The 18,595-nt window shown below is 55.5% G+C and overlaps 36 non-coding genes across 36 annotated transcripts; all 36 read left to right on the top strand.

Moving 5' to 3' along the window:
* Nucleotides 1–2: 2 nt before the first annotated feature.
* Nucleotides 3–195, top strand: LOC137114445 (U2 spliceosomal RNA). Its single transcript, XR_010913544.1, has one exon. It is a non-coding gene; the product is annotated as a U2 spliceosomal RNA (small nuclear RNA).
* A 551-nt stretch (nucleotides 196–746) lies between these two features.
* On the top strand, nucleotides 747–862 carry LOC137113671 (U5 spliceosomal RNA). Its single transcript, XR_010912794.1, has one exon. It is a non-coding gene; the product is annotated as a U5 spliceosomal RNA (small nuclear RNA).
* Nucleotides 863–1,043: 181 nt separating this feature from the next.
* On the top strand, nucleotides 1,044–1,236 carry LOC137114444 (U2 spliceosomal RNA). Its single transcript, XR_010913543.1, has one exon. It is a non-coding gene; the product is annotated as a U2 spliceosomal RNA (small nuclear RNA).
* A 551-nt stretch (nucleotides 1,237–1,787) lies between these two features.
* Nucleotides 1,788–1,903, top strand: LOC137113669 (U5 spliceosomal RNA). The gene has a single exon (XR_010912792.1). It is a non-coding gene; the product is annotated as a U5 spliceosomal RNA (small nuclear RNA).
* Nucleotides 1,904–2,084: 181 nt separating this feature from the next.
* LOC137114442 (U2 spliceosomal RNA) lies at nucleotides 2,085–2,277 on the top strand. Its single transcript, XR_010913542.1, has one exon. It is a non-coding gene; the product is annotated as a U2 spliceosomal RNA (small nuclear RNA).
* A 551-nt stretch (nucleotides 2,278–2,828) lies between these two features.
* Nucleotides 2,829–2,944, top strand: LOC137113668 (U5 spliceosomal RNA). Its single transcript, XR_010912791.1, has one exon. It is a non-coding gene; the product is annotated as a U5 spliceosomal RNA (small nuclear RNA).
* A 181-nt stretch (nucleotides 2,945–3,125) lies between these two features.
* LOC137114440 (U2 spliceosomal RNA) lies at nucleotides 3,126–3,318 on the top strand. The gene has a single exon (XR_010913540.1). It is a non-coding gene; the product is annotated as a U2 spliceosomal RNA (small nuclear RNA).
* A 551-nt stretch (nucleotides 3,319–3,869) lies between these two features.
* On the top strand, nucleotides 3,870–3,985 carry LOC137113322 (U5 spliceosomal RNA). Its single transcript, XR_010912457.1, has one exon. It is a non-coding gene; the product is annotated as a U5 spliceosomal RNA (small nuclear RNA).
* A 181-nt stretch (nucleotides 3,986–4,166) lies between these two features.
* LOC137114186 (U2 spliceosomal RNA) lies at nucleotides 4,167–4,357 on the top strand. The gene has a single exon (XR_010913296.1). It is a non-coding gene; the product is annotated as a U2 spliceosomal RNA (small nuclear RNA).
* Nucleotides 4,358–4,908: 551 nt separating this feature from the next.
* On the top strand, nucleotides 4,909–5,024 carry LOC137113320 (U5 spliceosomal RNA). Its single transcript, XR_010912456.1, has one exon. It is a non-coding gene; the product is annotated as a U5 spliceosomal RNA (small nuclear RNA).
* Nucleotides 5,025–5,205: 181 nt separating this feature from the next.
* On the top strand, nucleotides 5,206–5,396 carry LOC137114184 (U2 spliceosomal RNA). Its single transcript, XR_010913294.1, has one exon. It is a non-coding gene; the product is annotated as a U2 spliceosomal RNA (small nuclear RNA).
* A 551-nt stretch (nucleotides 5,397–5,947) lies between these two features.
* On the top strand, nucleotides 5,948–6,063 carry LOC137113667 (U5 spliceosomal RNA). Its single transcript, XR_010912790.1, has one exon. It is a non-coding gene; the product is annotated as a U5 spliceosomal RNA (small nuclear RNA).
* Nucleotides 6,064–6,244: 181 nt separating this feature from the next.
* On the top strand, nucleotides 6,245–6,437 carry LOC137114439 (U2 spliceosomal RNA). Its single transcript, XR_010913539.1, has one exon. It is a non-coding gene; the product is annotated as a U2 spliceosomal RNA (small nuclear RNA).
* A 551-nt stretch (nucleotides 6,438–6,988) lies between these two features.
* LOC137113666 (U5 spliceosomal RNA) lies at nucleotides 6,989–7,104 on the top strand. The gene has a single exon (XR_010912789.1). It is a non-coding gene; the product is annotated as a U5 spliceosomal RNA (small nuclear RNA).
* A 181-nt stretch (nucleotides 7,105–7,285) lies between these two features.
* On the top strand, nucleotides 7,286–7,478 carry LOC137114438 (U2 spliceosomal RNA). The gene has a single exon (XR_010913538.1). It is a non-coding gene; the product is annotated as a U2 spliceosomal RNA (small nuclear RNA).
* A 551-nt stretch (nucleotides 7,479–8,029) lies between these two features.
* Nucleotides 8,030–8,145, top strand: LOC137113665 (U5 spliceosomal RNA). Its single transcript, XR_010912788.1, has one exon. It is a non-coding gene; the product is annotated as a U5 spliceosomal RNA (small nuclear RNA).
* A 181-nt stretch (nucleotides 8,146–8,326) lies between these two features.
* On the top strand, nucleotides 8,327–8,519 carry LOC137114437 (U2 spliceosomal RNA). The gene has a single exon (XR_010913537.1). It is a non-coding gene; the product is annotated as a U2 spliceosomal RNA (small nuclear RNA).
* A 551-nt stretch (nucleotides 8,520–9,070) lies between these two features.
* LOC137113664 (U5 spliceosomal RNA) lies at nucleotides 9,071–9,186 on the top strand. Its single transcript, XR_010912787.1, has one exon. It is a non-coding gene; the product is annotated as a U5 spliceosomal RNA (small nuclear RNA).
* Nucleotides 9,187–9,367: 181 nt separating this feature from the next.
* On the top strand, nucleotides 9,368–9,560 carry LOC137114436 (U2 spliceosomal RNA). Its single transcript, XR_010913536.1, has one exon. It is a non-coding gene; the product is annotated as a U2 spliceosomal RNA (small nuclear RNA).
* Nucleotides 9,561–10,111: 551 nt separating this feature from the next.
* LOC137113663 (U5 spliceosomal RNA) lies at nucleotides 10,112–10,227 on the top strand. The gene has a single exon (XR_010912786.1). It is a non-coding gene; the product is annotated as a U5 spliceosomal RNA (small nuclear RNA).
* A 181-nt stretch (nucleotides 10,228–10,408) lies between these two features.
* Nucleotides 10,409–10,601, top strand: LOC137114435 (U2 spliceosomal RNA). Its single transcript, XR_010913535.1, has one exon. It is a non-coding gene; the product is annotated as a U2 spliceosomal RNA (small nuclear RNA).
* A 551-nt stretch (nucleotides 10,602–11,152) lies between these two features.
* Nucleotides 11,153–11,268, top strand: LOC137113662 (U5 spliceosomal RNA). The gene has a single exon (XR_010912785.1). It is a non-coding gene; the product is annotated as a U5 spliceosomal RNA (small nuclear RNA).
* A 181-nt stretch (nucleotides 11,269–11,449) lies between these two features.
* LOC137114434 (U2 spliceosomal RNA) lies at nucleotides 11,450–11,642 on the top strand. The gene has a single exon (XR_010913534.1). It is a non-coding gene; the product is annotated as a U2 spliceosomal RNA (small nuclear RNA).
* A 551-nt stretch (nucleotides 11,643–12,193) lies between these two features.
* On the top strand, nucleotides 12,194–12,309 carry LOC137113661 (U5 spliceosomal RNA). Its single transcript, XR_010912784.1, has one exon. It is a non-coding gene; the product is annotated as a U5 spliceosomal RNA (small nuclear RNA).
* A 181-nt stretch (nucleotides 12,310–12,490) lies between these two features.
* Nucleotides 12,491–12,683, top strand: LOC137114408 (U2 spliceosomal RNA). The gene has a single exon (XR_010913509.1). It is a non-coding gene; the product is annotated as a U2 spliceosomal RNA (small nuclear RNA).
* A 551-nt stretch (nucleotides 12,684–13,234) lies between these two features.
* LOC137113659 (U5 spliceosomal RNA) lies at nucleotides 13,235–13,350 on the top strand. The gene has a single exon (XR_010912783.1). It is a non-coding gene; the product is annotated as a U5 spliceosomal RNA (small nuclear RNA).
* A 177-nt stretch (nucleotides 13,351–13,527) lies between these two features.
* LOC137114433 (U2 spliceosomal RNA) lies at nucleotides 13,528–13,720 on the top strand. Its single transcript, XR_010913533.1, has one exon. It is a non-coding gene; the product is annotated as a U2 spliceosomal RNA (small nuclear RNA).
* A 551-nt stretch (nucleotides 13,721–14,271) lies between these two features.
* On the top strand, nucleotides 14,272–14,387 carry LOC137113657 (U5 spliceosomal RNA). The gene has a single exon (XR_010912781.1). It is a non-coding gene; the product is annotated as a U5 spliceosomal RNA (small nuclear RNA).
* A 177-nt stretch (nucleotides 14,388–14,564) lies between these two features.
* LOC137114432 (U2 spliceosomal RNA) lies at nucleotides 14,565–14,757 on the top strand. Its single transcript, XR_010913532.1, has one exon. It is a non-coding gene; the product is annotated as a U2 spliceosomal RNA (small nuclear RNA).
* A 551-nt stretch (nucleotides 14,758–15,308) lies between these two features.
* On the top strand, nucleotides 15,309–15,424 carry LOC137113656 (U5 spliceosomal RNA). Its single transcript, XR_010912780.1, has one exon. It is a non-coding gene; the product is annotated as a U5 spliceosomal RNA (small nuclear RNA).
* Nucleotides 15,425–15,605: 181 nt separating this feature from the next.
* Nucleotides 15,606–15,796, top strand: LOC137114183 (U2 spliceosomal RNA). The gene has a single exon (XR_010913293.1). It is a non-coding gene; the product is annotated as a U2 spliceosomal RNA (small nuclear RNA).
* Nucleotides 15,797–16,347: 551 nt separating this feature from the next.
* Nucleotides 16,348–16,463, top strand: LOC137113655 (U5 spliceosomal RNA). Its single transcript, XR_010912779.1, has one exon. It is a non-coding gene; the product is annotated as a U5 spliceosomal RNA (small nuclear RNA).
* A 181-nt stretch (nucleotides 16,464–16,644) lies between these two features.
* LOC137114013 (U2 spliceosomal RNA) lies at nucleotides 16,645–16,835 on the top strand. The gene has a single exon (XR_010913128.1). It is a non-coding gene; the product is annotated as a U2 spliceosomal RNA (small nuclear RNA).
* A 551-nt stretch (nucleotides 16,836–17,386) lies between these two features.
* LOC137113654 (U5 spliceosomal RNA) lies at nucleotides 17,387–17,502 on the top strand. The gene has a single exon (XR_010912778.1). It is a non-coding gene; the product is annotated as a U5 spliceosomal RNA (small nuclear RNA).
* A 181-nt stretch (nucleotides 17,503–17,683) lies between these two features.
* On the top strand, nucleotides 17,684–17,874 carry LOC137113961 (U2 spliceosomal RNA). Its single transcript, XR_010913078.1, has one exon. It is a non-coding gene; the product is annotated as a U2 spliceosomal RNA (small nuclear RNA).
* A 551-nt stretch (nucleotides 17,875–18,425) lies between these two features.
* On the top strand, nucleotides 18,426–18,541 carry LOC137113653 (U5 spliceosomal RNA). The gene has a single exon (XR_010912777.1). It is a non-coding gene; the product is annotated as a U5 spliceosomal RNA (small nuclear RNA).
* The last annotated feature ends 54 nt before the right edge of the window (nucleotides 18,542–18,595 follow it).

The following is an 18,595-nucleotide window of genomic DNA, read 5'->3' as shown; positions in this document are numbered from 1 at the left end:
TCAACGCTTCTCGGCCTTTTGGCTAAGATCAAGTGTAGTATCTGTTCTTATCAGTTTAATATCTGATATGTCCTCTACACGGGGACAACTTATTAAACGGATTTTTAGAACCGGGAGCTGAAAAAAAGGGGCTTGCTCCGTTCACTCCACGCATCGACCTGGCCTTGCAGTGCCGCTGGGAACGGTGCAGCCTTCTCTCCACCTGTGGACAAAAAAAAAAAACTTGCTCAGCTTTTCAGGGCGTGAGCCAAATGGGACGGCCGCCGGGGGTCACGCTAAGTACCCCTGCCGACTTAGTGGCGGCTTCTCGGTAGGCTCCTTTGGTTTTTGTCTTCTTGCAATTACGCTTTGTCAGCCATGACAACTGGCCGAAAAGTGCAGCGCGCCACAGCAAGGTGTAGCAACAACAGGGCCCCCGTGCGCGTTCTGCATTTCCCCCTGCAGGCATAGGGGGCAACGTTTCCATCCCGCCACAGGGCCCGTTTACCGCTCCCCGCGTTGCCCGTCTCCTTTTCTCGCTCCTCGCTCAAGATCTGCAAGCAGCTGAGCGTTTGCTAGCCCGCCTGGAAAAGGCAGGATCTTAGTCTGTCCGCAATCTGATTGGCTCGGCCAAAGGGCCGGGGCGGCCTCAGGGAAATGGGAGCTGCCTGGGAATTGGAACGCCTCGCAAGCCGAGAAGGGGGTTCCGCGAAGGTGGTGAGTGGTGCGACGAGGGACTTCGGCCCCACACGAAGGCAGGAGCGTCCTTACTCTGGTTTCTCTTCATCACGCACAAGTCTTTCGCCTTTTACTAAAGACTTCCGTGGAGAGGAATACCAATGAGTTAAATTCCATTTTTGGCAGGCTTTGCCTTCTGGCAGAGCCCTGTGAGTTTGTCAAACGTCAAAGCAGCTGTGTCCGTGGAGAGGTCGGCCTGTGCAAAGAGAGCACGGCCGTGGGTGGGTGCTCAGCAGCGGCCAGTGTTACGTCCAGTTAACAATACTGCACCGCGACACTTGAGAAGTGTCAGAGGAGGTTGGCTCAGGCAGCAAAGAGTTGGGGTCAACGCTTCTCGGCCTTTTGGCTAAGATCAAGTGTAGTATCTGTTCTTATCAGTTTAATATCTGATATGTCCTCTACACGGGGACAACTTATTAAACGGATTTTTAGAACCGGGAGCTGAAAAAAAGGGGCTTGCTCCGTTCACTCCACGCATCGACCTGGCCTTGCAGTGCCGCTGGGAACGGTGCAGCCTTCTCTCCACCTGTGGACAAAAAAAAAAAACTTGCTCAGCTTTTCAGGGCGTGAGCCAAATGGGACGGCCGCCGGGGGTCACGCTAAGTACCCCTGCCGACTTAGTGGCGGCTTCTCGGTAGGCTCCTTTGGTTTTTGTCTTCTTGCAATTACGCTTTGTCAGCCATGACAACTGGCCGAAAAGTGCAGCGCGCCACAGCAAGGTGTAGCAACAACAGGGCCCCCGTGCGCGTTCTGCATTTCCCCCTGCAGGCATAGGGGGCAACGTTTCCATCCCGCCACAGGGCCCGTTTACCGCTCCCCGCGTTGCCCGTCTCCTTTTCTCGCTCCTCGCTCAAGATCTGCAAGCAGCTGAGCGTTTGCTAGCCCGCCTGGAAAAGGCAGGATCTTAGTCTGTCCGCAATCTGATTGGCTCGGCCAAAGGGCCGGGGCGGCCTCAGGGAAATGGGAGCTGCCTGGGAATTGGAACGCCTCGCAAGCCGAGAAGGGGGTTCCGCGAAGGTGGTGAGTGGTGCGACGAGGGACTTCGGCCCCACACGAAGGCAGGAGCGTCCTTACTCTGGTTTCTCTTCATCACGCACAAGTCTTTCGCCTTTTACTAAAGACTTCCGTGGAGAGGAATACCAATGAGTTAAATTCCATTTTTGGCAGGCTTTGCCTTCTGGCAGAGCCCTGTGAGTTTGTCAAACGTCAAAGCAGCTGTGTCCGTGGAGAGGTCGGCCTGTGCAAAGAGAGCACGGCCGTGGGTGGGTGCTCAGCAGCGGCCAGTGTTACGTCCAGTTAACAATACTGCACCGCGACACTTGAGAAGTGTCAGAGGAGGTTGGCTCAGGCAGCAAAGAGTTGGGGTCAACGCTTCTCGGCCTTTTGGCTAAGATCAAGTGTAGTATCTGTTCTTATCAGTTTAATATCTGATATGTCCTCTACACGGGGACAACTTATTAAACGGATTTTTAGAACCGGGAGCTGAAAAAAAGGGGCTTGCTCCGTTCACTCCACGCATCGACCTGGCCTTGCAGTGCCGCTGGGAACGGTGCAGCCTTCTCTCCACCTGTGGACAAAAAAAAAAAACTTGCTCAGCTTTTCAGGGCGTGAGCCAAATGGGACGGCCGCCGGGGGTCACGCTAAGTACCCCTGCCGACTTAGTGGCGGCTTCTCGGTAGGCTCCTTTGGTTTTTGACTTCTTGCAATTACGCTTTGTCAGCCATGACAACTGGCCGAAAAGTGCAGCGCGCCACAGCAAGGTGTAGCAACAACAGGGCCCCCGTGCGCGTTCTGCATTTCCCCCTGCAGGCATAGGGGGCAACGTTTCCATCCCGCCACAGGGCCCGTTTACCGCTCCCCGCGTTGCCCGTCTCCTTTTCTCGCTCCTCGCTCAAGATCTGCAAGCAGCTGAGCGTTTGCTAGCCCGCCTGGAAAAGGCAGGATCTTAGTCTGTCCGCAATCTGATTGGCTCGGCCAAAGGGCCGGGGCGGCCTCAGGGAAATGGGAGCTGCCTGGGAATTGGAACGCCTCGCAAGCCGAGAAGGGGGTTCCGCGAAGGTGGTGAGTGGTGCGACGAGGGACTTCGGCCCCACACGAAGGCAGGAGCGTCCTTACTCTGGTTTCTCTTCATCACGCACAAGTCTTTCGCCTTTTACTAAAGACTTCCGTGGAGAGGAATACCAATGAGTTAAATTCCATTTTTGGCAGGCTTTGCCTTCTGGCAGAGCCCTGTGAGTTTGTCAAACGTCAAAGCAGCTGTGTCCGTGGAGAGGTCGGCCTGTGCAAAGAGAGCACGGCCGTGGGTGGGTGCTCAGCAGCGGCCAGTGTTACGTCCAGTTAACAATACTGCACCGCGACACTTGAGAAGTGTCAGAGGAGGTTGGCTCAGGCAGCAAAGAGTGGGGGTCAACGCTTCTCGGCCTTTTGGCTAAGATCAAGTGTAGTATCTGTTCTTATCAGTTTAATATCTGATATGTCCTCTACACGGGGACAACTTATTAAACGGATTTTTAGAACCGGGAGCTGAAAAAAAGGGGCTTGCTCCGTTCACTCCACGCATCGACCTGGCCTTGCAGTGCCGCTGGGAACGGTGCAGCCTTCTCTCCACCTGTGGACAAAAAAAAAAAACTTGCTCAGCTTTTCAGGGCGTGAGCCAAATGGGACGGCCGCCGGGGGTCACGCTAAGTACCCCTGCCGACTTAGTGGCGGCTTCTCGGTAGGCTCCTTTGGTTTTTGTCTTCTTGCAATTACGCTTTGTCAGCCATGACAACTGGCCGAAAAGTGCAGCGCGCCACAGCAAGGTGTAGCAACAACAGGGCCCCCGTGCGCGTTCTGCATTTCCCCCAGCAGGCATAGGGGGCAACGTTTCCATCCCGCCACAGGGCCCGTTTACCGCTCCCCGCGTTGCCCGTCTCCTTTTCTCGCTCCTCGCTCAAGATCTGCAAGCAGCTGAGCGTTTGCTAGCCCGCCTGGAAAAGGCAGGATCTTAGTCTGTCCGCAATCTGATTGGCTCGGCCAAAGGGCCGGGGCGGCCTCAGGGAAATGGGAGCTGCCTGGGAAATGGAACGCCTCGCAAGCCGAGAAGGGGGTTCCGCGAAGGTGGTGAGTGGTGCGACGAGGGACTTCGGCCCCACACGAAGGCAGGAGCGTCCTTACTCTGGTTTCTCTTCATCACGCACAAGTCTTTCGCCTTTTACTAAAGACTTCCGTGGAGAGGAATATCAATGAGTTAAATTCCATTTTTGGCAGGCTTTGCCTTCTGGCAGAGCCCTGTGAGTTTGTCAAACGTCAAAGCAGCTGTGTCCGTGGAGAGGTCGGCCTGTGCAAAGAGAGCACGGCCGTGGGTGGGTGCTCAGCAGCGGCCAGTGTTACGTCCAGTTAACAATACTGCACCGCGACACTTGAGAAGTGTCAGAGGAGGTTGTCTCAGGCAGCAAAGAGTGGGGGTCATCGCTTCTCGGCCTTTTGGCTAAGATCAAGTGTAGTATCTGTTCTTATCAGTTTAATATCTGATATGTCCTCTACACGGGGACAACTTATTAAACGGATTTTTAGAACCGGGAGCTGAAAAAGGGGCTTGCTCCGTTCACTCCACGCATCGACCTGGCCTTGCAGTGCCGCTGGGAACGGTGCAGCCTTCTCTCCACCTGTGGACAAAAAAAAAAAACTTGCTCAGCTTTTCAGGGCGTGAGCCAAATGGGACGGCCGCCGGGGGTCACGCTAAGTACCCCTGCCGACTTAGTGGCGGCTTCTCGGTAGGCTCCTTTGGTTTTTGTCTTCTTGCAATTACGCTTTGTCAGCCATGACAACTGGCCGAAAAGTGCAGCGCGCCACAGCAAGGTGTAGCAACAACAGGGCCCCCGTGCGCGTTCTGCATTTCCGCCTGCAGGCATAGGGGGCAACGTTTCCATCCCGCCACAGGGCCCGTTTACCGCTCCCCGCGTTGCCCGTCTCCTTTTCTCGCTCCTCGCTCAAGATCTGCAAGCAGCTGAGCGTTTGCTAGCCCGCCTGGAAAAGGCAGGATCTTAGTCTGTCCGCAATCTGATTGGCTCGGCCAAAGGGCCGGGGCGGCCTCAGGGAAATGGGAGCTGCCTGGGAAATGGAACGCCTCGCAAGCCGAGAAGGGGGTTCCGCGAAGGTGGTGAGTGGTGCGACGAGGGACTTCGGCCCCACACGAAGGCAGGAGCGTCCTTACTCTGGTTTCTCTTCATCACGCACAAGTCTTTCGCCTTTTACTAAAGACTTCCGTGGAGAGGAATATCAATGAGTTAAATTCCATTTTTGGCAGGCTTTGCCTTCTGGCAGAGCCCTGTGAGTTTGTCAAACGTCAAAGCAGCTGTGTCCGTGGAGAGGTCGGCCTGTGCAAAGAGAGCACGGCCGTGGGTGGGTGCTCAGCAGCGGCCAGTGTTACGTCCAGTTAACAATACTGCACCGCGACACTTGAGAAGTGTCAGAGGAGGTTGGCTCAGGCAGCAAAGAGTGGGGGTCATCGCTTCTCGGCCTTTTGGCTAAGATCAAGTGTAGTATCTGTTCTTATCAGTTTAATATCTGATATGTCCTCTACACGGGGACAACTTATTAAACGGATTTTTAGAACCGGGAGCTGAAAAAGGGGCTTGCTCCGTTCACTCCACGCATCGACCTGGCCTTGCAGTGCCGCTGGGAACGGTGCAGCCTTCTCTCCACCTGTGGACAAAAAAAAAAAACTTGCTCAGCTTTTCAGGGCGTGAGCCAAATGGGACGGCCGCCGGGGGTCACGCTAAGTACCCCTGCCGACTTAGTGGCGGCTTCTCGGTAGGCTCCTTTGGTTTTTGTCTTCTTGCAATTACGCTTTGTCAGCCATGACAACTGGCCGAAAAGTGCAGCGCGCCACAGCAAGGTGTAGCAACAACAGGGCCCCCGTGCGCGTTCTGCATTTCCCCCTGCAGGCATAGGGGGCAACGTTTCCATCCCGCCACAGGGCCCGTTTACCACTCCCCGCGTTGCCCGTCTCCTTTTCTCGCTCCTCGCTCAAGATCTGCAAGCAGCTGAGCGTTTGCTAGCCCGCCTGGAAAAGGCAGGATCTTAGTCTGTCCGCAATCTGATTGGCTCGGCCAAAGGGCCGGGGCGGCCTCAGGGAAATGGGAGCTGCCTGGGAATTGGAACGCCTCGCAAGCCGAGAAGGGGGTTCCGCGAAGGTGGTGAGTGGTGCGACGAGGGACTTCGGCCCCACACGAAGGCAGGAGCGTCCTTACTCTGGTTTCTCTTCATCACGCACAAGTCTTTCGCCTTTTACTAAAGACTTCCGTGGAGAGGAATACCAATGAGTTAAATTCCATTTTTGGCAGGCTTTGCCTTCTGGCAGAGCCCTGTGAGTTTGTCAAACGTCAAAGCAGCTGTGTCCGTGGAGAGGTCGGCCTGTGCAAAGAGAGCACGGCCGTGGGTGGGTGCTCAGCAGCGGCCAGTGTTACGTCCAGTTAACAATACTGCACCGCGACACTTGAGAAGTGTCAGAGGAGGTTGGCTCAGGCAGCAAAGAGTTGGGGTCAACGCTTCTCGGCCTTTTGGCTAAGATCAAGTGTAGTATCTGTTCTTATCAGTTTAATATCTGATATGTCCTCTACACGGGGACAACTTATTAAACGGATTTTTAGAACCGGGAGCTGAAAAAAAGGGGCTTGCTCCGTTCACTCCACGCATCGACCTGGCCTTGCAGTGCCGCTGGGAACGGTGCAGCCTTCTCTCCACCTGTGGACAAAAAAAAAAAACTTGCTCAGCTTTTCAGGGCGTGAGCCAAATGGGACGGCCGCCGGGGGTCACGCTAAGTACCCCTGCCGACTTAGTGGCGGCTTCTCGGTAGGCTCCTTTGGTTTTTGTCTTCTTGCAATTACGCTTTGTCAGCCATGACAACTGGCCGAAAAGTGCAGCGCGCCACAGCAAGGTGTAGCAACAACAGGGCCCCCGTGCGCGTTCTGCATTTCCCCCTGCAGGCATAGGGGGCAACGTTTCCATCCCGCCACAGGGCCCGTTTACCGCTCCCCGCGTTGCCCGTCTCCTTTTCTCGCTCCTCGCTCAAGATCTGCAAGCAGCTGAGCGTTTGCTAGCCCGCCTGGAAAAGGCAGGATCTTAGTCTGTCCGCAATCTGATTGGCTCGGCCAAAGGGCCGGGGCGGCCTCAGGGAAATGGGAGCTGCCTGGGAATTGGAACGCCTCGCAAGCCGAGAAGGGGGTTCCGCGAAGGTGGTGAGTGGTGCGACGAGGGACTTCGGCCCCACACGAAGGCAGGAGCGTCCTTACTCTGGTTTCTCTTCATCACGCACAAGTCTTTCGCCTTTTACTAAAGACTTCCGTGGAGAGGAATACCAATGAGTTAAATTCCATTTTTGGCAGGCTTTGCCTTCTGGCAGAGCCCTGTGAGTTTGTCAAACGTCAAAGCAGCTGTGTCCGTGGAGAGGTCGGCCTGTGCAAAGAGAGCACGGCCGTGGGTGGGTGCTCAGCAGCGGCCAGTGTTACGTCCAGTTAACAATACTGCACCGCGACACTTGAGAAGTGTCAGAGGAGGTTGGCTCAGGCAGCAAAGAGTTGGGGTCAACGCTTCTCGGCCTTTTGGCTAAGATCAAGTGTAGTATCTGTTCTTATCAGTTTAATATCTGATATGTCCTCTACACGGGGACAACTTATTAAACGGATTTTTAGAACCGGGAGCTGAAAAAAAGGGGCTTGCTCCGTTCACTCCACGCATCGACCTGGCCTTGCAGTGCCGCTGGGAACGGTGCAGCCTTCTCTCCACCTGTGGACAAAAAAAAAAAACTTGCTCAGCTTTTCAGGGCGTGAGCCAAATGGGACGGCCGCCGGGGGTCACGCTAAGTACCCCTGCCGACTTAGTGGCGGCTTCTCGGTAGGCTCCTTTGGTTTTTGTCTTCTTGCAATTACGCTTTGTCAGCCATGACAACTGGCCGAAAAGTGCAGCGCGCCACAGCAAGGTGTAGCAACAACAGGGCCCCCGTGCGCGTTCTGCATTTCCCCCTGCAGGCATAGGGGGCAACGTTTCCATCCCGCCACAGGGCCCGTTTACCGCTCCCCGCGTTGCCCGTCTCCTTTTCTCGCTCCTCGCTCAAGATCTGCAAGCAGCTGAGCGTTTGCTAGCCCGCCTGGAAAAGGCAGGATCTTAGTCTGTCCGCAATCTGATTGGCTCGGCCAAAGGGCCGGGGCGGCCTCAGGGAAATGGGAGCTGCCTGGGAATTGGAACGCCTCGCAAGCCGAGAAGGGGGTTCCGCGAAGGTGGTGAGTGGTGCGACGAGGGACTTCGGCCCCACACGAAGGCAGGAGCGTCCTTACTCTGGTTTCTCTTCATCACGCACAAGTCTTTCGCCTTTTACTAAAGACTTCCGTGGAGAGGAATACCAATGAGTTAAATTCCATTTTTGGCAGGCTTTGCCTTCTGGCAGAGCCCTGTGAGTTTGTCAAACGTCAAAGCAGCTGTGTCCGTGGAGAGGTCGGCCTGTGCAAAGAGAGCACGGCCGTGGGTGGGTGCTCAGCAGCGGCCAGTGTTACGTCCAGTTAACAATACTGCACCGCGACACTTGAGAAGTGTCAGAGGAGGTTGGCTCAGGCAGCAAAGAGTTGGGGTCAACGCTTCTCGGCCTTTTGGCTAAGATCAAGTGTAGTATCTGTTCTTATCAGTTTAATATCTGATATGTCCTCTACACGGGGACAACTTATTAAACGGATTTTTAGAACCGGGAGCTGAAAAAAAGGGGCTTGCTCCGTTCACTCCACGCATCGACCTGGCCTTGCAGTGCCGCTGGGAACGGTGCAGCCTTCTCTCCACCTGTGGACAAAAAAAAAAAACTTGCTCAGCTTTTCAGGGCGTGAGCCAAATGGGACGGCCGCCGGGGGTCACGCTAAGTACCCCTGCCGACTTAGTGGCGGCTTCTCGGTAGGCTCCTTTGGTTTTTGTCTTCTTGCAATTACGCTTTGTCAGCCATGACAACTGGCCGAAAAGTGCAGCGCGCCACAGCAAGGTGTAGCAACAACAGGGCCCCCGTGCGCGTTCTGCATTTCCCCCTGCAGGCATAGGGGGCAACGTTTCCATCCCGCCACAGGGCCCGTTTACCGCTCCCCGCGTTGCCCGTCTCCTTTTCTCGCTCCTCGCTCAAGATCTGCAAGCAGCTGAGCGTTTGCTAGCCCGCCTGGAAAAGGCAGGATCTTAGTCTGTCCGCAATCTGATTGGCTCGGCCAAAGGGCCGGGGCGGCCTCAGGGAAATGGGAGCTGCCTGGGAATTGGAACGCCTCGCAAGCCGAGAAGGGGGTTCCGCGAAGGTGGTGAGTGGTGCGACGAGGGACTTCGGCCCCACACGAAGGCAGGAGCGTCCTTACTCTGGTTTCTCTTCATCACGCACAAGTCTTTCGCCTTTTACTAAAGACTTCCGTGGAGAGGAATACCAATGAGTTAAATTCCATTTTTGGCAGGCTTTGCCTTCTGGCAGAGCCCTGTGAGTTTGTCAAACGTCAAAGCAGCTGTGTCCGTGGAGAGGTCGGCCTGTGCAAAGAGAGCACGGCCGTGGGTGGGTGCTCAGCAGCGGCCAGTGTTACGTCCAGTTAACAATACTGCACCGCGACACTTGAGAAGTGTCAGAGGAGGTTGGCTCAGGCAGCAAAGAGTTGGGGTCAACGCTTCTCGGCCTTTTGGCTAAGATCAAGTGTAGTATCTGTTCTTATCAGTTTAATATCTGATATGTCCTCTACACGGGGACAACTTATTAAACGGATTTTTAGAACCGGGAGCTGAAAAAAAGGGGCTTGCTCCGTTCACTCCACGCATCGACCTGGCCTTGCAGTGCCGCTGGGAACGGTGCAGCCTTCTCTCCACCTGTGGACAAAAAAAAAAAACTTGCTCAGCTTTTCAGGGCGTGAGCCAAATGGGACGGCCGCCGGGGGTCACGCTAAGTACCCCTGCCGACTTAGTGGCGGCTTCTCGGTAGGCTCCTTTGGTTTTTGTCTTCTTGCAATTACGCTTTGTCAGCCATGACAACTGGCCGAAAAGTGCAGCGCGCCACAGCAAGGTGTAGCAACAACAGGGCCCCCGTGCGCGTTCTGCATTTCCCCCTGCAGGCATAGGGGGCAACGTTTCCATCCCGCCACAGGGCCCGTTTACCGCTCCCCGCGTTGCCCGTCTCCTTTTCTCGCTCCTCGCTCAAGATCTGCAAGCAGCTGAGCGTTTGCTAGCCCGCCTGGAAAAGGCAGGATCTTAGTCTGTCCGCAATCTGATTGGCTCGGCCAAAGGGCCGGGGCGGCCTCAGGGAAATGGGAGCTGCCTGGGAATTGGAACGCCTCGCAAGCCGAGAAGGGGGTTCCGCGAAGGTGGTGAGTGGTGCGACGAGGGACTTCGGCCCCACACGAAGGCAGGAGCGTCCTTACTCTGGTTTCTCTTCATCACGCACAAGTCTTTCGCCTTTTACTAAAGACTTCCGTGGAGAGGAATACCAATGAGTTAAATTCCATTTTTGGCAGGCTTTGCCTTCTGGCAGAGCCCTGTGAGTTTGTCAAACGTCAAAGCAGCTGTGTCCGTGGAGAGGTCGGCCTGTGCAAAGAGAGCACGGCCGTGGGTGGGTGCTCAGCAGCGGCCAGTGTTACGTCCAGTTAACAATACTGCACCGCGACACTTGAGAAGTGTCAGAGGAGGTTGGCTCAGGCAGCAAAGAGTTGGGGTCAACGCTTCTCGGCCTTTTGGCTAAGATCAAGTGTAGTATCTGTTCTTATCAGTTTAATATCTGATATGTCCTCTACACGGGGACAACTTATTAAACGGATTTTTAGAACCGGGAGCTGAAAAAAAGGGGCTTGCTCCGTTCACTCCACGCATCGACCTGGCCTTGCAGTGCCGCTGGGAACGGTGCAGCCTTCTCTCCACCTGTGGACAAAAAAAAAAAACTTGCTCAGCTTTTCAGGGCGTGAGCCAAATGGGACGGCCGCCGGGGGTCACGCTAAGTACCCCTGCCGACTTAGTGGCGGCTTCTCGGTAGGCTCCTTTGGTTTTTGTCTTCTTGCAATTACGCTTTGTCAGCCATGACAACTGGCCGAAAAGTGCAGCGCGCCACAGCAAGGTGTAGCAACAACAGGGCCCCCGTGCGCGTTCTGCATTTCCCCCTGCAGGCATAGGGGGCAACGTTTCCATCCCGCCACAGGGCCCGTTTACCGCTCCCCGCGTTGCCCGTCTCCTTTTCTCGCTCCTCGCTCAAGATCTGCAAGCAGCTGAGCGTTTGCTAGCCCGCCTGGAAAAGGCAGGATCTTAGTCTGTCCGCAATCTGATTGGCTCGGCCAAAGGGCCGGGGCGGCCTCAGGGAAATGGGAGCTGCCTGGGAATTGGAACGCCTCGCAAGCCGAGAAGGGGGTTCCGCGAAGGTGGTGAGTGGTGCGACGAGGGACTTCGGCCCCACACGAAGGCAGGAGCGTCCTTACTCTGGTTTCTCTTCATCACGCACAAGTCTTTCGCCTTTTACTAAAGACTTCCGTGGAGAGGAATACCAATGAGTTAAATTCCATTTTTGGCAGGCTTTGCCTTCTGGCAGAGCCCTGTGAGTTTGTCAAACGTCAAAGCAGCTGTGTCCGTGGAGAGGTCGGCCTGTGCAAAGAGAGCACGGCCGTGGGTGGGTGCTCAGCAGCGGCCAGTGTTACGTCCAGTTAACAATACTGCACCGCGACACTTGAGAAGTGTCAGAGGAGGTTGGCTCAGGCAGCAAAGAGTTGGGGTCAACGCTTCTCGGCCTTTTGGCTAAGATCAAGTGTAGTATCTGTTCTTATCAGTTTAATATCTGATATGTCCTCTACACGGGGACAACTTATTAAACGGATTTTTAGAACCGGGAGCTGAAAAAAAGGGGCTTGCTCCGTTCACTCCACGCATCGACCTGGCCTTGCAGTGCCGCTGGGAACGGTGCAGCCTTCTCTCCACCTGTGGACAAAAAAAAAAAACTTGCTCAGCTTTTCAGGGCGTGAGCCAAATGGGACGGCCGCCGGGGGTCACGCTAAGTACCCCTGCCGACTTAGTGGCGGCTTCTCGGTAGGCTCCTTTGGTTTTTGTCTTCTTGCAATTACGCTTTGTCAGCCATGACAACTGGCCGAAAAGTGCAGCGCGCCACAGCAAGGTGTAGCAACAACAGGGCCCCCGTGCGCGTTCTGCATTTCCCCCTGCAGGCATAGGGGGCAACGTTTCCATCCCGCCACAGGGCCCGTTTACCGCTCCCCGCGTTGCCCGTCTCCTTTTCTCGCTCCTCGCTCAAGATCTGCAAGCAGCTGAGCGTTTGCTAGCCCGCCTGGAAAAGGCAGGATCTTAGTCTGTCCGCAATCTGATTGGCTCGGCCAAAGGGCCGGGGCGGCCTCAGGGAAATGGGAGCTGCCTGGGAATTGGAACGCCTCGCAAGCCGAGAAGGGGGTTCCGCGAAGGTGGTGAGTGGTGCGACGAGGGACTTCGGCCCCACACGAAGGCAGGAGCGTCCTTACTCTGGTTTCTCTTCATCACGCACAAGTCTTTCGCCTTTTACTAAAGACTTCCGTGGAGAGGAATACCAATGAGTTAAATTCCATTTTTGGCAGGCTTTGCCTTCTGGCAGAGCCCTGTGAGTTTGTCAAACGTCAAAGCAGCTGTGTCCGTGGAGAGGTCGGCCTGTGCAAAGAGAGCACGGCCGTGGGTGGGTGCTCAGCAGCGGCCAGTGTTACGTCCAGTTAACAATACTGCACCGCGACACTTGAGAAGTGTCAGAGGAGGTTGGCTCAGGCAGCAAAGAGTGGGGGTCAACGCTTCTCGGCCTTTTGGCTAAGATCAAGTGTAGTATCTGTTCTTATCAGTTTAATATCTGATATGTCCTCTACACGGGGACAACTTATTAAACGGATTTTTAGAACCGGGAGCTGAAAAAAAGGGGCTTGCTCCATTCACTCCACGCATCGACCTGGCCTTGCAGTGCCGCTGGGAACGGTGCAGCCTTCTCTCCACCTGTGGACAAAAAAAAAAAACTTGCTCAGCTTTTCAGGGCGTGAGCCAAATGGGACGGCCGCCGGGGGTCACGCTAAGTACCCCTGCCGACTTAGTGGCGGCTTCTCGGTAGGCTCCTTTGGTTTTTGTCTTCTTGCAATTACGCTTTGTCAGCCATGACAACTGGCCGAAAAGTGCAGCGCGCCACAGCAAGGTGTAGCAACAACAGGGCCCCCGTGCGCGTTCTGCATTTCCCCCTGCAGGCATAGGGGGCAACGTTTCCATCCCGCCACAGGGCCCGTTTACCGCTCCCCGCGTTGCCCGTCTCCTTTTCTCGCTCCTCGCTCAAGATCTGCAAGCAGCTGAGCGTTTGCTAGCCCGCCTGGAAAAGGCAGGATCTTAGTCTGTCCGCAATCTGATTGGCTCGGCCAAAGGGCCGGGGCGGCCTCAGGGAAATGGGAGCTGCCTGGGAATTGGAACGCCTCGCAAGCCGAGAAGGGGGTTCCGCGAAGGTGGTGAGTGGTGCGACGAGGGACTTCGGCCCCACACGAAGGCAGGAGCGTCCTTACTCTGGTTTCTCTTCATCACGCACAAGTCTTTCGCCTTTTACTAAAGACTTCCGTGGAGAGGAATACCAATGAGTTAAATTCCATTTTTGGCAGGCTTTGCCTTCTGGCAGAGCCCTGTGAGTTTGTCAAACGTCAAAGCAGCTGTGTCCGTGGAGAGGTCGGCCTGTGCAAAGAGAGCACGGCCGTGGGTGGGTGCTCAGCAGCGGCCTTACGTCCAGTTAACAATACTGCACCGCGACACTTGAGAAGTGTCAGAGGAGGTTGGCTCAGGCAGCAAAGAGTGGGGGTCAACGCTTCTCGGCCTTTTGGCTAAGATCAAGTGTAGTATCTGTTCTTATCAGTTTAATATCTGATATGTCCTCTACACGGGGACAACTTATTAAACGGATTTTTAGAACCGGGAGCTGAAAAAAAGGGGCTTGCTCCGTTCACTCCACGCATCGACCTGGCCTTGCAGTGCCGCTGGGAACGGTGCAGCCTTCTCTCCACCTGTGGACAAAAAAAAAAAACTTGCTCAGCTTTTCAGGGCGTGAGCCAAATGGGACGGCCGCCGGGGGTCACGCTAAGTACCCCTGCCGACTTAGTGGCGGCTTCTCGGTAGGCTCCTTTGGTTTTTGTCTTCTTGCAATTACGCTTTGTCAGCCATGACAACTGGCCGAAAAGTGCAGCGCGCCACAGCAAGGTGTAGCAACAACAGGGCCCCCGTGCGCGTTCTGCATTTCCCCCTGCAGGCATAGGGGGCAACGTTTCCATCCCGCCACAGGGCCCGTTTACCGCTCCCCGCGTTGCCCGTCTCCTTTTCTCGCTCCTCGCTCAAGATCTGCAAGCAGCTGAGCGTTTGCTAGCCCGCCTGGAAAAGGCAGGATCTTAGTCTGTCCGCAATCTGATTGGCTCGGCCAAAGGGCCGGGGCGGCCTCAGGGAAATGGGAGCTGCCTGGGAATTGGAACGCCTCGCAAGCCGAGAAGGGGGTTCCGCGAAGGTGGTGAGTGGTGCGACGAGGGACTTCGGCCCCACACGAAGGCAGGAGCGTCCTTACTCTGGTTTCTCTTCATCACGCACAAGTCTTTCGCCTTTTACTAAAGACTTCCGTGGAGAGGAATACCAATGAGTTAAATTCCATTTTTGGCAGGCTTTGCCTTCTGGCAGAGCCCTGTGAGTTTGTCAAACGTCAAAGCAGCTGTGTCTGTGGAGAGGTCGGCCTGTGCAAAGAGAGCACGGCCGTGGGTGGGTGCTCAGCAGCGGCCTTACGTCCAGTTAACAATACTGCACCGCGACACTTGAGAAGTGTCAGAGGAGGTTGGCTCAGGCAGCAAAGAGTGGGGGTCAACGCTTCTCGGCCTTTTGGCTAAGATCAAGTGTAGTATCTGTTCTTATCAGTTTAATATCTGATATGTCCTCTACACGGGGACAACTTATTAAACGGATTTTTAGAACCGGGAGCTGAAAAAAAGGGGCTTGCTCCGTTCACTCCACGCATCGACCTGGCCTTGCAGTGCCGCTGGGAACGGTGCAGCCTTCTCTCCACCTGTGGACAAAAAAAAAAAACTTGCTCAGCTTTTCAGGGCGTGAGCCAAATGGGACGGCCGCCGGGGGTCACGCTAAGTACCCCTGCCGACTTAGTGGCGGCTTCTCGGTAGGCTCCTTTGGTTTTTGTCTTCTTGCAATTACGCTTTGTCAGCCATGACAACTGGCCGAAAAGTGCAGCGCGCCACAGCAAGGTGTAGCAACAACAGGGCCCCCGTGCGCGTTCTGCATTTCCGCCTGCAGGCATAGGGGGCAACGTTTCCATCCCGCCACAGGGCCCGTTTACCGCTCCCCGCGTTGCCCGTCTCCTTTTCTCGCTCCTCGCTCAAGATCTGCAAGCAGCTGAGCGTTTGCTAGCCCGCCTGGAAAAGGCAGGATCTTAGTCTGTCCGCAATCTGATTGGCTCGGCCAAAGGGCCGGGGCGGCCTCAGGGAAATGGGAGCTGCCTGGGAAATGGAACGCCTCGCAAGCCGAGAAGGGGGTTCCGCGAAGGTGGTGAGTGGTGCGACGAGGGACTTCGGCCCCACACGAAGGCAGGAGCGTCCTTACTCTGGTTTCTCTTCATCACGCACAAGTCTTTCGCCTTTTACTAAAGACTTCCGTGGAGAGGAATACCAATGAGTTAAATTCCATTTTTGGCAGGCTTTGCCTTCTGGCAGAGCCCTGTGAGTTTGTCAAACGTCAAAGCAGCTGTGTCCGTGGAGAGGTCGGCCTGTGCAAAGAGAGCACGGCCGTGGGTGGGTGCTCAGCAGCGGCCAGTGTTACGTCCAGTTAACAATACTGCACCGCGACACTTGAGAAGTGTCAGAGGAGGTTGGCTCAGGCAGCAAAGAGTGGGGGTCATCGCTTCTCGGCCTTTTGGCTAAGATCAAGTGTAGTATCTGTTCTTATCAGTTTAATATCTGATATGTCCTCTACACGGGGACAACTTATTAAACGGATTTTTAGAACCGGGAGCTGAAAAAGGGGCTTGCTCCGTTCACTCCACGCATCGACCTGGCCTTGCAGTGCCGCTGGGAACGGTGCAGCCTTCTCTCCACCTGTGGACAAAAAAAAAAAACTTGCTCAGCTTTTCAGGGCGTGAGCCAAATGGGACGGCCGCCGGGGGTCACGCTAAGTACCCCTGCCGACTTAGTGGCGGCTTCTCGGTAGGCTCCTTTGGTTTTTGTCTTCTTGCAATTACGCTTTGTCAGCCATGACAACTGGCCGAAAAGTGCAGCGCGCCACAGCAAGGTGTAGCAACAACAGGGCCCCCGTGCGCGTTCTGCATTTCCCCCTGCAGGCATAGGGGGCAACGTTTCCATCCCGCCACAGGGCCCGTTTACCGCTCCCCGCGTTGCCCGTCTCCTTTTCTCGCTCCTCGCTCAAGATCTGCAAGCAGCTGAGCGTTTGCTAGCCCGCCTGGAAAAGGCAGGATCTTAGTCTGTCCGCAATCTGATTGGCTCGGCCAAAGGGCCGGGGCGGCCTCAGGGAAATGGGAGCTGCCTGGGAAATGGAACGCCTCGCAAGCCGAGAAGGGGGTTCCGCGAAGGTGGTGAGTGGTGCGACGAGGGACTTCGGCCCCACACGAAGGCAGGAGCGTCCTTACTCTGGTTTCTCTTCATCACGCACAAGTCTTTCGCCTTTTACTAAAGACTTCCGTGGAGAGGAATACCAATGAGTTAAATTCCATTTTTGGCAGGCTTTGCCTTCTGGCAGAGCCCTGTGAGTTTGTCAAACGTCAAAGCAGCTGTGTCCGTGGAGAGGTCGGCCTGTGCAAAGAGAGCACGGCCGTGGGTGGGTGCTCAGCAGCGGCCAGTGTTACGTCCAGTTAACAATACTGCACCGCGACACTTGAGAAGTGTCAGAGGAGGTTGGCTCAGGCAGCAAAGAGTGGGGGTCATCGCTTCTCGGCCTTTTGGCTAAGATCAAGTGTAGTATCTGTTCTTATCAGTTTAATATCTGATATGTCCTCTACACGGGGACAACTTATTAAACGGATTTTTAGAACCGGGAGCTGAAAAAGGGGCTTGCTCCGTTAACTCCACGCATCGACCTGGCCTTGCAGTGCCGCTGGGAACGGTGCAGCCTTCTCTCCACCTGTGGACAAAAAAAAAAAACTTGCTCAGCTTTTCAGGGCGTGAGCCAAATGGGACGGCCGCCGGGGGTCACGCTAAGTACCCCTGCCGACTTAGTGGCGGCTTCTCGGTAGGCTCCTTTGGTTTTTGTCTTCTTGCAATTACGCTTTGTCAGCCATGACAACTGGCCGAAAAGTGCAGCGCGCCACAGCAAGGTGTAGCAACAACAGGGCCCCCGTGCGCGTTCTGCATTTCCCCCTGCAGGCATAGGGGGCAACGTTTCCATCCCGCCACAGGGCCCGTTTACCGCTCCCCGCGTTGCCCGTCTCCTTTTCTCGCTCCTCGCTCAAGATCTGCAAGCAGCTGAGCGTTTGCTAGCCCGCCTGGAAAAGGCAGGATCTTAGTCTGTCCGCAATCTGATTGGCTCGGCCAAAGGGCCGGGGCGGCCTCAGGGAAATGGGAGCTGCCTGGGAAATGGAACGCCTCGCAAGCCGAGAAGGGGGTTCCGCGAAGGTGGTGAGTGGTGCGACGAGGGACTTCGGCCCCACACGAAGGCAGGAGCGTCCTTACTCTGGTTTCTCTTCATCACGCACAAGTCTTTCGCCTTTTACTAAAGACTTCCGTGGAGAGGAATACCAATGAGTTAAATTCCATTTTTGGCAGGCTTTGCCTTCTGGCAGAGCCCTGTGAGTTTGTCAAACGTCAAAGCAGCTGTGTCCGTGGAGAGGTCGGCCTGTGCAAAGAGAGCACGGCCGTGGGTGGGTGCTCAGCAGCGGCCAGTGTTACGTCCAGTTAACAATACTGCACCGCGACACTTGAGAAGTGTCAGAGGAGGTTGGCTCAGGCAGCAAAGAGTGGGGGTCATCGCTTCTCGGCCTTTTGGCTAAGATCAAGTGTAGTATCTGTTCTTATCAGTTTAATATCTGATATGTCCTCTACACGGGGACAACTTATTAAACGGATTTTTAGAACCGGGAGCTGAAAAAGGGGCTTGCTCCGTTAACTCCACGCATCGACCTGGCCTTGCAGTGCCGCTGGGAACGGTGCAGCCTTCTCTCCACCTGTGGACAAAAAAAAAAAACTTGCTCAGCTTTTCAGGGCGTGAGCCAAATGGGACGGCCGCCGGGGGTCACGCTAAGTACCCCTGCCGACTTAGTGGCGGCTTCTCGGTAGGCTCCTTTGGTTTTTGTCTTCTTGCAATTACGCTTTGTCAGCCATGACAACTGGCCGAAAAGTGCAGCGCGCCACAGCAAGGTGTAGCAACAACAGGGCCCCCGTGCGCGTTCTGCATTTCCCCCTGCAGGCATAGGGGGCAACGTTTCCATCCCGCCACAGGGCCCGTTTACCGCTCCCCGCGTTGCCCGTCTCCTTTTCTCGCTCCTCGCTCAAGATCTGCAAGCAGCTGAGCGTTTGCTAGCCCGCCTGGAAAAGGCAGGATCTTAGTCTGTCCGCAATCTGATTGGCTCGGCCAAAGGGCCGGGGCGGCCTCAGGGAAATGGGAGCTGCCTGGGAAATGGAACGCCTCGCAAGCCGAGAAGGGGGTTCCGCGAAGGTGGTGAGTGGTGCGACGAGGGACTTCGGCCCCACACGAAGGCAGGAGCGTCCTTACTCTGGTTTCTCTTCATCACGCACAAGTCTTTCGCCTTTTACTAAAGACTTCCGTGGAGAGGAATACCAATGAGTTAAATTCCATTTTTGGCAGGCTTTGCCTTCTGGCAGAGCCCTGTGAGTTTGTCAAACGTCAAAGCAGCTGTGTCCGTGGAGAGGTCGGCCTG

Source organism: Channa argus, unplaced genomic scaffold (genome assembly GCF_033026475.1).
Source record: "Channa argus isolate prfri unplaced genomic scaffold, Channa argus male v1.0 Contig016, whole genome shotgun sequence".
NCBI classification, from domain to species: domain Eukaryota; kingdom Metazoa; phylum Chordata; class Actinopteri; order Anabantiformes; family Channidae; genus Channa; species Channa argus.
This window is presented reverse-complemented; position numbering and strand designations above follow the sequence as displayed.